The 17,322-nt window shown below is 38.3% G+C and overlaps 1 pseudogene; it reads left to right on the top strand.

The window, feature by feature from the left end:
• The first annotated feature begins 935 nt into the window (after positions 1-935).
• Positions 936-1,853, top strand: LOC138079088 (GTP-binding nuclear protein Ran-like; annotated as a pseudogene).
• The last annotated feature ends 15,469 nt before the right edge of the window (positions 1,854-17,322 follow it).

Genomic DNA, 17,322 nt, shown 5'->3' with positions numbered 1-17,322 from the left:
GAACTCCCAGGCCTGATCTGCTTTAGGATGGACTGGTTGGGTCTCCTTACAGTCCAAGGGACTCTCAAGAGTCTTCTTCAACACCACACTTCAAAAGCATCAATTCTTTGGTGCTCTGCTTTCCTTATAGTCCAACTCTCACATCCATACATGACTACTGGAAAAACCATAGCTTTGGCTAGATGGACCTTTGTTGGCAAAGTAATGTCTCTGATTTTTAATATGCTGTCTAATTTGGTCATAACTTTTCTATCAAGGAGGAAGCATCTTTTAATTTCATGGCTGCAGTCACCATCTGCAGTGATTTTGGAGCCCTCAAAAATATAGTCTGCCACTGTTTCCACTGTTTCTTCATCTATTTGCCATGAAGTGATGGGACTGGATGCCATGATCTTTGTTTTCTGAATGTTGAGCTTTAAGCCAACTTTTTCTCTCTTCTCTTTCACTTTCATCAAGAGGCTCTTTAGTTCTTCACTTTTTGCCATAAGGGTGGTGTCATCTGCATATCTGAGGTTATTGATATTTCTCCTGGCAATCTTGATTCCAGATTGTGCTTCATCCAGCCCAGTGTTTCTTAGATGTGGTCTGCATCTAAGTTAAATAAGCAGGGTGACAATATACAGCCTTGGCTTACGCCTTTCCTGATTTGGAAATAGTCTGTTGTTCCATGTCCAGTTCTAACTGTTGCTTCCTGACCTGTATGCAGATTTCTCAGGAGGTAGGTCAAATTTAAGTACTTATATAAAAATGCGAGGAGCCAACTCATTAGAAAAGACCCTGATGTTGGGAAAGATTGAAAGCAGGAGGGGGGCGGGTCCAGGCAGCGGCAGGAGGCGGCCATGAGGAGGCGGTTTAGCGAGTCCTCTGGGCAGAGAGTTCTCCTCTCTCCCCTGCCGCGTAGGCCATGAGGGCGCCGGGACGCGAACCGCGTAACATCGCGATGGCTGCCCAAGGAGAACCCCAAGTTCAGTTCAAACTTGTTTTGGTTGGTGATGGTGGTACTGGAAAAACTACATTCGTGAAGCGTCATCTGACTGGTGAATTTGAGAAGAACTACCTTGGGTGTTGAGGTCCATCCTCTTGTGTTCCATACCAACAGAGGACCTATTAAGTTCAATGTATGGGATACAGCTGGTCAGGAGAAATTTGGTGGACTGAGAGATGGTTATTATATACAAGCTCAGTGTGCCATTATAATGTTTGACGTAACATCAAGAGTTACTTACAAGAATGTGCCTAACTGGCATAGAGATCTGGTATGAGTGTGTGAGAACATCCCAATTGTGTTGTGTGGCAACAAAGTGGATATTAAGGACAGAAAGGTTAAGGCAAAGTCAATTGTCTTCCACCGAAAGAAGAATCTTCAGTACTATGACATTTCTGCCAAAAGTAACTACAACTTTGAAAAGCCCTTCCTCTGGCTTGCTAGAAAACTGATTGGAGACCCTAACTTGGAGTTTGTCGCCATGCCTGCTCTTGCCCCGCCAGAGGTGGTCATGGACCCAGCCTTGGCAGCACAGTACGAGCACGATTTAGAGGTTGCTCAGACAACTGCTCTCCCGGATGAAGATGATGACCTGTGAGAAAGTGAAGCTGGGGCCCAGCGTCAGAAGTCTAGTTTTATAGGCAACTGTCCTGTGATGTCAGTGGTGCAGTGTGTTTGCCACTTTATTATATAGCTAAGCAGAAAATGTGCTTAATCTTTGGATGCTGAAGGAGATGGATGGGCTTTGGAGTGAATGTGGCAGTTTAAAAAAAAATACCTTCATTTTTTGGACCTGCATATTTAGGTGTTTTGGAACACAGTTGTTTCCTCCTTGAGTTTCGAATATAAGACTGCTATAGTCACATGACAATATTGAGAGGTGGAATCTTGTTTGTTACTGTCATTCCCATTCCTTTTCGTTTAGAATCAGAATAAAGTTGTATTTCAAATATCTAAAAAAAAAAAAAATGAAAGCAGGAGGAGGGGACAACAGAGGACAAGACGGTTGGATAGTATCACCAACTCAATGGACATGAGTCTGAGCAAGCTTTGGGAGATGATGCAGCCTGGCGTGCTGCAGTCCATGGGGTCGCAAAGAGTTGCACATGACTGAGTGACTGAACAGCAAATATGTTTCTTGTGTTCTCAATAGAACTTGAGAGATTTATTTTATTTTCCTTCTCATTTTAACTTGGCCCTCTGGAGGAAGAGGTCAGATTTAGGATAGAATGTTAAAACTGATTTTTTAACATGTTCAAAGAATTAGTCAATTTCTTATTTTACCCCAGTGGTCTATAGGACCCTATCACTCCTGAGTTCTTTCTTGAGTTCTGTCATGTTTGATTTTGGAGGACAAAGAATTTTAGAGGGTAGATTTTTTTTTTTTCAGCATTCTGGTGTATGTAGGAACTTTAAAATTATTACTATTTTATTAATTTTAATAAAGATTTAATAACCTTAAAAGATTTAATAACCACTGGGCTGGATGAGGCACAAGCTGGAATCGAGATTGCCAGGAGAAATATCAATAACCTCAGATATGCAGATGACACCACCGTTACGGCAGAAAGTGAAGAACTAAAGACTCTCTTGATGAAAGTGAAAGAGGAGAGAGAAAAGTTGGGTTAAAAGGTTATTAAAATCAAATATTTAATTGATAATAGGTTTTTCTTATTTATTTACTTTTCCAGGTGAGAATTGAAAGAAGAAATTATTTTGTCCAATCCTTTGCCAAGAACCACCACCCTCCCCCCTGCCACAAACACACACGCACATTCCCATGGTACCTTTGGAGGCTGAAGTGTGTCCATTGTGCTTGTAATCACTGAAAGAAACACTTCTGTCAGTTTGCAGTCCAATTACGAACAGCATGTGGATTCTTAGAAGTTGTATATATAAGGAAAAAGGAATTATAACTTAGTGTTTCATGGATATGCTGTCTTTATATCCTCAATTTTGAAGCAGAAAATAGCACAGCTTTGCTGTAGACTGTGGGATTTATAGTTACCTTCACGGAAAGACTTTAAGTGTCAGTCTTCGACACTAGTTTGGGTTACTTGGTTCTTCTTCCAGTCAATCTTTCAGTCTTTTCTGAAGAATTTAGCTGGCACTAGTCTCCCTTTCTTCTGAATTTCTATAGTTGTTTTAGTCTACCACATGATTTAAACCTCAATTATATGCTTTTTGTGTTAATATTGTTATAACTGTGTAGTGCTAGGGGTTTTCATGACATTGGAAAGAGAACAAAAAAGCTTAAATTTGAATGTTGACTTACTATTTAGTATGCATTTAAATTTGCCCAAATCACATCCTCTCTGAACCTTTGTTTCTCATGTGAAAAATGGAAAAAGATGCTTACTTTGCTGAATTTGGGGAATGGTTGTGTGCAAACGCACCTTTAGCAAATAAGTAAGTAAATATTAGTTGCTCAGTCATGCCCAACTATTTGCAACCCCATGGACTGCAGGCCACCAGGCTCCTCTGTCCATGAGATTTTCCAGGCAAGGATACTGGAGTGGGTTGCCATTTCCTCCTCCTGGGGATCTTCCTAACCCAGGGATCGAACTCTTGTCTCCTGTACTGCAGGCAGATTCTTTACCAACTAAGCTACAAGGGAAGTCTACCTTTAGCAAAGTATTCCATAAATAAATATTAACTTTTATTATAAATTACCACATATTTTATTTTTTGTATCCTCCAATATACATGTAAATGGTTACATTCAGCAAGTATGTATTAAAAGTCACAAAAGGTTTAAGATTTTACCATACTTGCAAACTATTTAGTCTATCACAATTTCATGGATGCTAACAAAAGACATCATACTCTTGGGTCAGAGACAAAGGATAATTTATTATTGATAGCAATGACCATAGACAGGACATGGGCATTTTAGCACTAATTTTTCAAGCTACAGTTCCTATAGTGAAGAGGGCCAGAAGATGCCTGTAAACGTAGTTAGTTGCTTTACAAGACACAGGCCCTGAACTTAAGGAACTCAGTTTTGCGTGTGTGTGTGTGTGTGTGTGTGTGTGTTTTAAAGGTAAGTAAATGTGTCTGCCGTTTGTTCCAGGGGAAAACTGAAAGTGAAAGTCGCTCAGTGTGTCCAACTCTTTGTGACCCTATGGACTATACAGTCCATGGAATTCTCCAGGCCAGAAGACTGAAGTAGGTAGCTTTTCCCTTCTCCAGGGGATCTTCCTAATCCAAGGATCAAACCCAGGTCTCCCACATTGCAGGCAGATTCTTTATCAGCTGAGCCACAAGGGAAGCCCAAGAATACTGGAGTGGGTAGCCTATCCCTTTTCCAGTGGATCTTCTCAACCCAAGAATCGACCCAGGGATGGAACCGGGGTCTTCTGCATTGCAGGCAATTTCTCTACCAACTGAGCTATCAGGAAAGCCCCTGACACCTCCAGGGGAAGGTATCTTCCAAAGCTGTAAGGAAACTTGTCCTTTGTCTGAGGGACATTAAGTATATATGTCAAGACTGTTTGCTACACAAACACCCTTAAAAATATAGCTGAGAACAAACAGCAATCAATGCCTGCTCATGGGGACATACAAGAAATATCAAGGACTTATGGAAAATTGTCTTCCAACAATATAACTTGTAGGATAGAATCAAAAGACAGTTTTAAGGTTTAATTAGTGATTTTCAGCTATGATGATAGAATAATTGGGATTGGGCTTATTTCCCTATAGTAAATAATTAGAAATATGGAAATGGTTTGATACATTGGACAACAGACAATAAAAGCCTCTGGTTCCTGAAAGAAGAAAAGTGAATGAAGGGAGAGCTCTGAATTTGCCCTGACTTTCTGCTTAGGGACATTTTCTGGACCTGAGTGCAGCTGGGGAGATTCTAAGCAAAGCATAATAGACTTGCTGAGTTAGGGTGATAAAGAAAAGAGTTCAGAGAAGCTGAAGCATCTGGCGTTTTTATGAGAGACTGTCCAAAAGAAGGGAGATAGATAAAAAGAAAGCTCCAAAAGTCTGTGTGAGTCCCTTTTAGATGGTGTCCAAATATTATGCATTTTCATAATGCAAACCCTATGAGACTAGGTAAAAAAAAAAATATTGAAAAGATCTAATATACATAGGTCCTAGAATTTACACAGATCTGGGAGACATTCAAGTCCAACTACCCAAAAGACAGAATCTTTGTTAAATACCCTAGCCATAGGTAGAGATACAAGAGGAGCTATGCTCTATTAGTGGTGCTAAACTATCATTAATTCAAAGCTACTCTAGATGTTCTCTTAAAAACTTGAAAACAAGCCTCAAAAGGATAAATTGATCACAGAAATTTACTATTTGCTGAAACAAAAGTCAATATTTTAAAGAAATAAAATCCAGTACTTGAAAACATAAAAATCACACTTGAAAAAATATTTACTATACGTAGAAAGAAGCAAGAGAATGTGACATATTAACAGGAAAAATAGAAACAATGTAACATATTGCTAATCAATATAAATATATCCAGAAATGACAGAGATGATGGAATTAAATGAAAAGAACTTTAAAGCATCTAATACAACTATTTTTAAATGTGCAAGATTTCAAAAGAAAGCATAAGCATAATGATAGAAAAATGAAAAAATTTTTTAAAGTCCAAATGAAACTTCTAGCTAGAGATGAAAAATATAATATCTCAAATTAAAATTTCACTTTAAAGGACTAAAAGTAAGCTAGAAACTGTGAAAGAAATGATCAGTGAACTTGAAAATATAACTCTAGTAACTATCCACAATAGAGCAAAGAGGAAAAAAGGGTTAAAGTTTTAGCAGAGCATCTGTAACCTGTAAGAGGCAATATATGTAACTGGAAATCCAAAAGAAAGAGAGAAAAAATATTTGAAGAAACAATAGCTTAAAATTTCTCAAATTTACTGTAAACTAAGCATTTATAGATTAAATACTCTCAACAGATTTAAGTAGGATAAACACAGAGTTTTGAAAGCTACAAAGAAAGGAAAAAAAATTAAACTCTACCAGTCAGAATAAAAAATAAGGTTAAAAATTTTGTTATACACAAAAAAATAAGGTTAAAAATTGGGGCACATTTCTTGCCTGAAACTATGCAGGACAGAAAATAATAGAAATTTTAAAATGATAAAGTTAACCTAGAATCCACAGCCAGCAATTATGTATTTTAGAAATTAAAAGTAAAATGAAAAGTTTTGCAGATTCATGAACGTTGGGAAAATCAGCTTCAGTAAACTTACACTATAGAAATATTAAAATACTTAGAAGAAAAATGGTATTAGTTGGAGATTTGTTATTATTTGCTAAATTGTGTCTTGACTTTTTTGTGACCCTATGGACTGAAGCCTGCCAGTTTCCTCTGTCTATGGGATTTCCCAGGCAAGAATACTGAAATGGGTTGTCATTTCCTTCTACAGGAAATCTTGACCCAGGAATCAAACTTGTGTCTCCTGCTTGGCAAGCAGATTCTTTACCGCTTTCACATCCATTAGAAAGTTATATCTATAGAAAATAGAAGAGCAAAGAAAATAGTAAATAAGTGGGTAAATGTAAGAAAATTTTACCTTACTTTTAAAATTTCTCTCAAATATAGTCAACTAGAAACTTCCCAGGTGGTAAAGAACCCATCTGCCAATGCAGGAGACATAGAGATGCAGGTTCTGTCTCTTGGTCGGAAAGATCCCCTGGAAGAGGATCTTGCCTGGAGAATCCCATGGACAGAGGAGCCTGGCAGGCTACAGCCCATAGGGTCTCAAAGAATCAGACATGACTGAAGGAACTTGGCTCTTGGCACTCAGAACCTCCAGCACATTTTGTAGTTTTCAGTGTACATGTCTTGCACATCTTATTTAAATTAATTTCTAAGTATTATTTTGTTTTGGTGTTATTGCAAGTGGAATTACATTCTTAATTTTATTTCAGACTGTTATTGCTAGTGTGTAGATATACAAATTATTTTATGTATATATAACACGTAAACAATAATTTTATCCTCAAATAAATATGGTTTGCACCCATGAAATTAAAAGATGCTTACTCCTTGGAAGGAAAGTTATGACCAACCTAGATAGCATATTAAAAAGCAGAGACATTACTTTGCCGACTAAGTTCTGTCTAGTCAAGGCTATGGTTTTTCCAGTAGTCATGTATGGATGTGAGAGTTGGACTGTGAAGAAGGCTGAGTGCCGAAGAAGATGCTTTTGAACTGTGGTGTTGGAGAAGACTCTCAAGAGTCCCTTGGACTGCAAGGAGATCCAACCAGTCCATGCTAAAGGAGATCAGTCCTGGGTGTTCATAGGAAGGACTGATGCTAAAGCTGAAACTCCAGTACTTTGGCCACCTCATGCAAAGAGTTGACTCATTGGAAAAGACTCTGATGCTGGGAGGGATTGGGGGCAGGAGGAGAAGGGGACGACAGAGGATGAGATGGCTGGATGGCATTACCAACTCGATGGATTTGAGTTTGAGTGAACTCTGGGAGTTGGTGATGGACAGCGAGACCTGGTGTGCTGCAATTCATGGGGTCGCAAAGAGTCGGACACAACTGAGCGACTGAACTGAACTGAACTGAAAGATGGTCTTACTATTTCCTTTCCAATCTTATTGCCTTTTAAATATGTGTTTTTTATTTCCTGAGCTAGAACCTCCAGTGAAAGAAAGAAAGTGAAGTCACTCAGTCGTGTCCGACTCTTTGTGACCCCATGAACTGCAGCCCACCAGGCTCCTCCGTCCATGGGATTTTCCAGGCGAGAGTACTGGAGTGGATTGCCATTTCCTTCTCCAGGGGATCTTCCCGACCCAGGGATCAAACCCGGGTCTCCTGCATTGTAGGCAGACCCTTTTACCGTCTGAGCCACCAGGGACCATGTTGGAAAGAAGAGGGAAGAGCAGAATCCTTGTTTTGTTTGTGTTCTGCATGGTAACTTTTCAGTTCCCACTATTACGTATTATGTTAGCTGTGGGTTTTTCTCTAGATGCCCTTTGTTGGGTTAAGGAAGTTCACTACTCTGTGTCTGGTTTGTCGTGTAATTTTGTCATGAAAGATTATCGGATTTTGTCAAATGCTTTTCCTATTCCTATTGAGTTGATTGTATATTGTTTGACTTTTATGCTAATATGAAGAATTACATTAATTTATTTTCATATGTTGAACCAACCTTGCATTCCAGGGATGAAGCCCACTTGGTCATAGCGTATAATCCTTTCTATATGCTATTGAATTCAATTTGCCTGTACTTTGTTGAGAATTTTTGAAATTTATAAAGGACATTAGTCTATAGGTTTTATGTGATGTCTTTGTTTTTAGTCTCAAAGTAGTATTGACTTCATGGAATAAGTTAGAAAGTGTTACCCACTCTTCTCTTTTTGGAAGATTTTGTGAAGAACTAATAATTATTCTTAAAGCATTTGGTAGAAATCACTGGTAAAGTAGTCTCTTCTTGGGCTTTTCTTTGTGAGAAATTTTGTAATCATTAACTCAATCTGTTTACTTATTATAAATTTACTCAAATTTTCTATCTTTTAAGTAATTTTTGGTAGTTTATGTCTTCCTACAACTTTGGCCATTTTATCTAGGCTATCTAATTTCTTGTCATATTTCTTATTCATTATATTCTATATTTTTGTGAGGTCAGTGGTAATCTTCCTTCTTTCACTTATGATTTTTCTCCCATGGTTTATGATACACCTTTCTACCTAGTTCTATTTATGTTTATTTCTTTTAAGTTTCTAGCTAACTTCTCTTTTCCATCTGTTTCTTAAATATCAGTGTTCTCCAGGACTCTGACGAGGCTTTCTTCTATTCTCATTCTACAAAGCTTTTTCTACTCAGTATCTTCTACTGCCATGGTGTAAAATATTATCTATGCTGACAGTTCTCAAGGCTTTATTATCAGAAGAAATCTTTCTTCTGAGTTGTAGACAATATTCATAACTAGAATATTTACCTTAAGATGCTAAAGTCACCCCAACATATCTAAAAGTAAAGGTATCTAATGCTCCTCACACTAAACGATCTGTGTATACATGATTCAATTAATGATGTTGACAATCAAGCCTAGCACCTAAGATAAAAGCTTTTATTTCAGATAATTTCTCATATAACCCAATCACCAAAATCTAATAATAGTACTTCCTTATATCTCTCTTAATACTCCTAAAGCCTTTTCTGCCTGGGATTTCTCCTTTTATCTTCCCCAAGGTCCTTTTGATAAGCACATTCATTTTTTGGAAGCAACACCTGATTTTTCTCTTTCCAGTCCACCAGATAGCATTCATCACTTCTTCCTTTCAGCCCACATTTTATCCTAGCCTCATTACAATATTTCTGACACTTTATTGAATGTGTTGAATTACATTTATTTGTCTCTCTCCTATAATGTAAGATACTCAGGGGCATACGATCTAATTCACCTCTGCATTCTTGTTGTTATTGTTGTTTCTCAGTCACTAAGTCATGTTCAACTCTTTGTGACTCCATGGACTGTAGCATGCCAGGTTTCCCTGTTCTTCACTATCTCCCAGAATTTGTTCAAACTCATGTCCAGTGAGTTGGGGATGCCATTCAAACATCTCATCCTCTGCTGCCCCCTTCTCCTTTTGCCTTCAGTCTTTCCCAGCATCAGGGTCTTTTCCAATGAGTAAGCTCTTTGCATCGGGTTGCCAAAGTATTGGAGTTTCAGCTTCAGCCCTTCCAAAGAATGGTCAGAGCTGATTTTCTTAAAAATTGACTGGTTTGATCTGTTGATTACTGCTGATGGTGACTGCATTCTTATCTGCGTATAACAAACATTTTTGTTGAATGAAAGAGTAAGTCAGTGAGCGCAATATTGATAGATCCCAGTCCTGTCAGACTAGCAAGTTGTGGATCAGGATTTCAAAGTGTTTGGAAGGAAGACATTCAAACTGAGAGAACAGGGTGTGCAAGATCTCAGAGCCATGAAATCATATGGAGGATTGTAGGAACTACAAGTTTGGAAAATTAATGACAGAAAGAAAGTGACCTAACAAAACAAAGTCTTCTGCACCATATTGAAAGCTTTGAACTTTATTCTAAAGGCAGTGGAGACATAATTCAAGGAATTGTATCTGAGACTTACCCAGGTCCTCTAGGACATGTCCTAGAGGAGTTCCATCCATCTTATACTCAAATCATTAAAACTTTCTATAAAAGCTATTATTTGCACAGTATATAACAACCAAAACTTGCTAACTGTAAAAGTCCTGAAACAGAAGATATCTATCCTAAAACTAAGCTATTTCAATTGTGATAGGGCTAGATATCATTGCTTATTGTTAACTGAACCTTGTAAATCTGAAGTAAATGTGAAGTCATGCTCATTTGCCTTTCTTCTCTTTCTAGACACCAATTCCTCTACATATGCATATACTTTTAAAACTCCATTATCGGTGGTTCTTGATGAAATCACATCTTCTTCCATAACCTCAAAGTTATCATTAAAAAGTTGGTGCTTGACTACTAAACATGAACCTATGCATAATTTTGTAAATAGTGCTTATATAGTTACTAAACTATAACTGAATGGATTTTTTTCTTTTTTTCTATGTTTAAAAAATTTGAAATATCTTGTTTTCTGTTCATCTATCTATATATCTGTCTACCTATCATTTGTCTACCTACCTACCTGTTTATCTACACACCCATTCATTCACAGAGGAAAGAATTAACTTAGAAATGCTCTGGGTGTCCCAAGAAGAATGTCATTTTGGAATTTTGTTAACTGTCCACCTATCTACTCTTGGGCTGTCATTGAACAATAGCAATGAAAGGAATCCAGTACAATCAGCACCTTTAACATTTAGAAAAATTGAGATCTGAAGAGGTAGCATGGCTTCTTTGGGATAAAACAGTAAGTCTGGAGCAAAGCTGAGACTGAATGGCCAATATCCTTCTCCATTGCTATGTTCACTTCACTATATATAGTAGAATAATTTTAATTGTATGATCTTTCATTTCATATTTCATACTTTGTAATAGATCCAGAAGAAATAGTGGGAATTCAAAAAAAAAAAGATAAAAGAAGAGTTTTGAAAAAAAAAATTTTTAACCAAATTTTAATTTTATTTAAAAATGATCAAATTATTTCTTTTGTATTTTGGATTATAAAGTTTGGGTCAGTTGTTTAACACTCTTCTAGTACTCTTGCCTGGAGAATCCCATGGATGGAGGAGCCTGGTAGGCTGTAGTCCATGGGGTAGCAAAGAGTCTGACATGACTGAACAACTTCACTTTCACTTTTCACTTTCATACATTGGAGAAGGAAATGGCAACCCACTCCAGTATTCTTGCTTGGTGGGCTGTCATCTACGCAGTCGCTCAGAGTCGGACATGACTGAAGTGACAGCAGCAGCAGCAGCAGCAGCAGCAGCAGTATATGGGTAACTTAAAGCAGGAGCTCTCTGGTATCTAACACTGTGGTTAGAACAAGAAGAAATGAATCTCATACTAGGGGACTTGGGCTGCAAGTAAAGAGCTTTCTCATTCTAAGTGATGGAGAAAATACTAGTTTCTTTAAGTAAAATAATAGAAGTCCAATCTTTGGAGCTTTTTACAGAACACGCTACCATATCCGCCATGCAGCCCTATGCAGAAGGATAAAGCTGGATTTGGATGACCTCCTGAAGACACTGATTTTATTATTCTGTAACATTGCCAGTTGCAAAAAGTAAATTCCCATGTAGAAACTTTCAGGCAACAGCTGAGCCATGACTAAAGTTATGAAATACTGCCAATAGATTGCAAGACACCTTATTAAATTTTTTGGTATTTTTTTTTAATTAAACACTTTTTTACATAGGAGGATAAAATCATCATCTAGTCGGTGAAAATAAATTATATAAATTTACATCTCTCTTTTAGTTTTTAGCCTTTGTGTACTTTAAAGACTGAAATAAAATGATCATATGCAGAATTATAAAAATATATGAGAAAAATAAAAAATAATTCTAATAATTTTAAGTGACATGTTACTATTTATAAAATGCTGTCATCTATATCGGAATGTGTTTTTAATCCACACGGGTACTTATGTGGTAGGTAGGGTAGATACTATCCTCATCAGTTTCCAGGTGGTAAACAGGATCAGTGTTACAATGGTGATTTTTCCAATTTCCAGAGTAATAAACCATTGAGTTGCTACATCTGATTCCACACTCCCCAAATCTATGCATTCTAAATAATTTACTGGTTCTCTGAGGCAGATGCTCCCAGCCAACTGAGTGTTCCTTAAAATTTAAAATTAATTCTGTATTCTTGAAATATTTGTAGGCTCAGTTACATTCAACAAGATTTTTAGTAGACACCTAACCTATGGGAAAATACTGGCATTATAAAGATGAATATGATACAATCTTTGTCTTCCAGAAACTAGCTGTGTAGAAGAAGAAAGAGGTGCATATGCACTGTTACTGAATCTAATGGGAAGAAAAAAGAAAAGTGGGGGAAGTTGGGGGAAATACATACTCTTGATTGGGTCATGAGGTCATTGTAGAAAGATTTACAGGGGAGATGACATTTGATGTGGACATTTGAGACTAAGAGGGATGTCACAGGCAATAAAGTATACTATTTTCCTTCACTAAGACAAGAAAAACTTGTATGATGAAAGATAATGATTTTACTGCTTGTAAGGGAAACAGAGCTACAAGCTAAAGGTCCCCTTCCTTCATCCCAAAATGAATTTTCTTAACATCTATTATAGACCATTCTTTGGATATTCTCTTTCTTATTAAGCTTTATCTGGGAATTCAAGGAGCTAGGAACTGTATTGAATATTTAAATTGGTTTAAAGAGTTCCCTTTATTCTAGAGAGGGTGCTAACTGCAGAAAGAAGAATGCCTTTGGAGAGTTGGAAACCTGTCACATAATACAATGTAGGGAAATCATTTATAAGAATGGAAGAAGCTTCTTAAAGGTGTACAGGGTCACTATATTTCAGAGTGAGTTCAGACATATTATTCAGATTTTAAATGAGAAGAAATAAAAATCTGTTTAACTTAAATGTCATATCCTTAAGTAAAATAGTTAAACTGACTAGCACAACCTGCTTCAATAGTCTGGAGTATTGACAATGTCATCAGGCAGTGACATCCCAAGAAGACCATTCCTCTCTCCCACCTGCTTTCTCCAACACACCCAAGAATCTCCTTAGATTCTTACTCATGTCCAAAGAGCTAGCTCAGATTGCTGACACCTAATTAGAGGAGATGAAAAGATGATGGCCTCTTTGAGACGGGAAGAATCCATCTTTACCACCCATACTAGGTGATCTGTATGCCCTGCTCAACTACAACTGCTGTCACTTAAGTCAGAGACCAGGGGGCACCACTGAAATTCATGGTCTAAAGAGATGCCCCCTTCCCACTTGTTGCTGGCACCACTGATAAGGTCAAAGCTTATTGTTGCCTCCTAAAATTCTAGCATTCCTGGGTCTGCAACCACAAGTTCAGAGAGTCCCTGGCACTCACTTGCTGCGGTTGTGAAAGCTAAAGCCACAGCTTGGTGTGGTTCTTCCACTAACCTTGGCTGCCCTCAGAAATGTGGTTCCATAGCAGTCCAGCACTCAGGTCATTGCCATTGAAAAAGAGCTCTGCTCTCTGTGTAGTTGTTCCCTACAGTGTTGGGAAGGCGGCTCCTTTTCTCTGTGGTACACTAAGCTAAGAACATTCTGGATCAAAGCTGTCCTGGATTCCATGGGTTCCACAGCCCGGCCACTTCCCCAGTACAAGTTGACTCAAGAATGGCTGGGCTAGAGATGCTGGTCTGCACAGCTGTCTTCTTTCCAGGCCTTGGATGTCAGCCTTCTCTATTGCTGCACCATCGTGGTGGACTCTTTCTCAGGTGAACTCTGCCTTAGTGACCTCATCTCCTGTTCTGCTTGACCTTAAACAGGGTCACTTCAGCTGAACCTGTATGTTTTAAATACTTTGGATTTTAATGAAGAAAGTCTCAGTACTTTTCCTCCTGAGTGTCCCAATAATCTTCTATAAATTAATTTATCTATCTCTCAGAAATTGAAAATCCTATTTATAAGCAGCTGTGTCAGGATTAAATTAAAGAGGTTCTCCACACACTAAATGTCTTTTTATAGCCCAAAGAACTATTTTCTGTAAATCTGTAATGAAGTGCAGTTATGTTAAAAATAGCTTGCCTGGCACGTGTGTGTGTGCGTGTGTGTGTGGTAGGCGTGTTAGCACTGAAAAGGAGAAAGGTCAGCACAGGGTTCCTAGTTTGGGCTACATCACTAACAGCTGCTGACTTTGGATAACTCACCCTAAAAATCTCTGTGCCTTACTTCTTTCATGAAAAAAAAAAAATGGAGGAGTGGAACTTCATAGCTGCTCTGGTTAATTCCAGCTCTAGATAATTCTATAATTCTTTGCGATGATCTAAACATAATTTGTAGGCGAACACACCCACGTGTGTTGTTATAGAAGCCTCATTCCTAACCATTAGGTTCATGTTTGGTCATCAGCTTGATTGAGCCAACTCCTGCTTACCCATCCACAGATGCTAGTGGATTATTCACGGGTGGTCTGGGTCTTTACGAGCAATAGGTTAGATTGGGGGCTGCCCCAGGGCCCACTGTAGGTCAGATTCATCTAAATGCAGAGATAGAAATAAGGCAGCCTCCACAGGCTCCTGGGACAAGGTACTCCCAGTCCTGCTTCAGCATGTTCATGTCAAACTGTCTAAAAATTGTCCACAAAAACACAAATTGCTATGGCAACAGAGCAAAAAGGGATCAAAAGAAGAGAGAAGGTTTCATGAAATTCCTCTAGGCCCTGCTACAGGGACTGCTTTACTGACTGTCCTGACTGAAGGCAAGGGTGTAGCCCTTTTGTAAAATTACCCAGCACTGTTTGTGTTTTCTTGATGTATGGTGATCGCGTCAAATCAGAAATGAATCCAAACCTTCACCCTCAGACACAACGTGAGTGTTTTGGGAGGTTCCAAATATCTTTGGTTTGTTTTTCAATTTTAATAAGTTCAGTACTTCCTGGGTTTGGCCAGGCCAGACACACCACAGGACGTTTCCAGCCTGAAACCAGAAAGCGTGCAGGCACTCACAGAGGACACTGATGCAGCGAGCTTTCCATCTCACTTGCCAGACCTAAAAACATCTTGTGTGGTTAGCTGCCTCGTGGTTGTACCTACCCAGAGCACATAATATATGAAGGGAGAGTTTATGTATTGGCTGAGTGCTCGTGCCCTATGTGTGCGCTAGCCCTTGTGTGTTCACTACCCCTCATAACATTTTAAGGGAGGAAGGAAGACTGGTCTTTTCATTAAAGAGACGAATGTGAAAATTCTTGACAGCAAGGACAATGTTTCCATGTTCAATTTACTATTAAAAGAACTCAAATAGTAATTGCTGCTGATGAGCAGGAAATGGAGGCACTGACATTTTGAATAATCCAGTTCAGTGTTGTGAGTCACCTATCCACAGTATTCAACAACTATTTAATTGAATGCTACTGCCTCGGTACCAGGATAATTATAGACACTGAGGAGGATTAGAAACTTGTAAAATTTTAGGGCTTCGAGAACCAAGTGGTCATCCAGGAAACCACGACACAGTATCTGGCCTCAAAGATGTTACACTTCACTGTGAGACAATATTGACTCCCATGGATCCCATGGCAAAATGAAAGGTGCAGTACAGGTGCCTGTTGTAGCCACCAACCAGCTTGTCCACTTCCTTTCACAGTTAAGCTTACTTCCAAGGAAGTTCATGTTATACTAACAGTCACTGCTTTCTTCTTCTCAGCTTCTGGGAGAAACACCCAAACCTAACTGTTAAGTTAAAAATGGGCACTTTTCAATCTGCCTCTAACTTTCCTGTCTGCAGCATTTGATGTTCCTGACAGCTCCCTTCTGGAAACTCTCTGTGTGTCCAATAATGAGTGTACTGTCTTTCCTTTCATCCTCATTGCCCAGCAATCTTCTGAACAGATCTTCTTCCTATATTTCCTATCTTAGTAAAGAACATTATCATGTACCCAACTGGTCAAACCAGGAATGCTGGAAAGTAGAAGATTTGAGGGGTTGGGGAGATCACTCACTAGGTATTCCTTTTATTCACCATCATGTTCTATCAGTCCCCAAATCTTATATTTCTTTATTAATGTTATATGTGTCTCTTCCTCTGGTTCTCAACACTATTGCATAGGCTCAAACCCTTATTGTATATTGCCTGCATTATTGAACCATTTATTATTAATCTGGCTTCCGGCTTTTAGGCTTATGCTCTGTCGATCCATCCAGCAGACTAATGCCAAATTTACTTTCTGCCCCGCCCCCAAAATTGTAATCAAAATACTGACACCATAATCCTATAGAAAAAACTCAAAGTCCATAGCATGATCTTCAATAGCATGCGTGATCTCAGCCCCATTTATGTCTCCACCTTCACCCACATCCTTGTCATATTCAATGACTTGTGGTAGTGGAACAGCAAAACTGCTCTTCCATACTTCTGCGCCTTTGTTCATTCTGCCCAAACTCACCTTTCTATTCCCAAGAATCCTTCTTTGCTTTTTAATCCACTTTGTCCATACCTCTATCACAGCACTTACCAAGCTGTGCAACTTTTACAAGGGCAAGTATTAAAACAGATAAAACAAACAACAACAACAAAAACAATAAGGCATGTTTGAGAGACCATGAATAGTTTCACTTGATTGATCTCAGGTTCTTGACACACCTTGAAGGTATGGAACACAAAATGAAATGGGTAGTCATTTACAGATTTTTATTAGGGAAGTTAATTGGTCAGGCTTGCATTTTAAAATCTTTATTCCAGTTATCTGTAAGATGCATTTAAAAAAGGGCATAATTTTTAGAGCCTGAATGAGAACAGGCAAATGTGGTTGAAGAAAAGAAAAAGAAATCATTCCAGAGATACTTATGCAGTAGAATTAGCAAGTCTGATATATCGATTAACTGAAGTAGACAATTTATCTATTGAATCAATAATTATTGACCACTAAGGAAATTCTTCAAGAGATGGAAATACCAGACCACCTTACCTGCTTCCTGAGAAATCTGTATGCAGATCAAGAAGCAACAGTTAGAACTGGATGTGAAACAACAGACTGGTTCCAAATAGGGAAAGAAGTATGTAAAGGCTGTATATTGTCATCCTGCTTATTTAACTTCTATGCAGAGTACATCATGTGAAATGATGGGCTGGATGAAGCACAAGCTGGAATTAAGATTGCCAGGAGAAATATCAATAACCTCAGATATGCAGATGACACCACCCTTATAGCAGAAAGCAAAGAGGAACTAAAGACTCTCTTGATGAAAGTGAAAGAGGAGAGTGA

Source organism: Capricornis sumatraensis, chromosome 4, assembly GCF_032405125.1.
Source record: "Capricornis sumatraensis isolate serow.1 chromosome 4, serow.2, whole genome shotgun sequence".
Lineage (NCBI taxonomy): Eukaryota > Metazoa > Chordata > Mammalia > Artiodactyla > Bovidae > Capricornis > Capricornis sumatraensis.
This window is presented reverse-complemented; position numbering and strand designations above follow the sequence as displayed.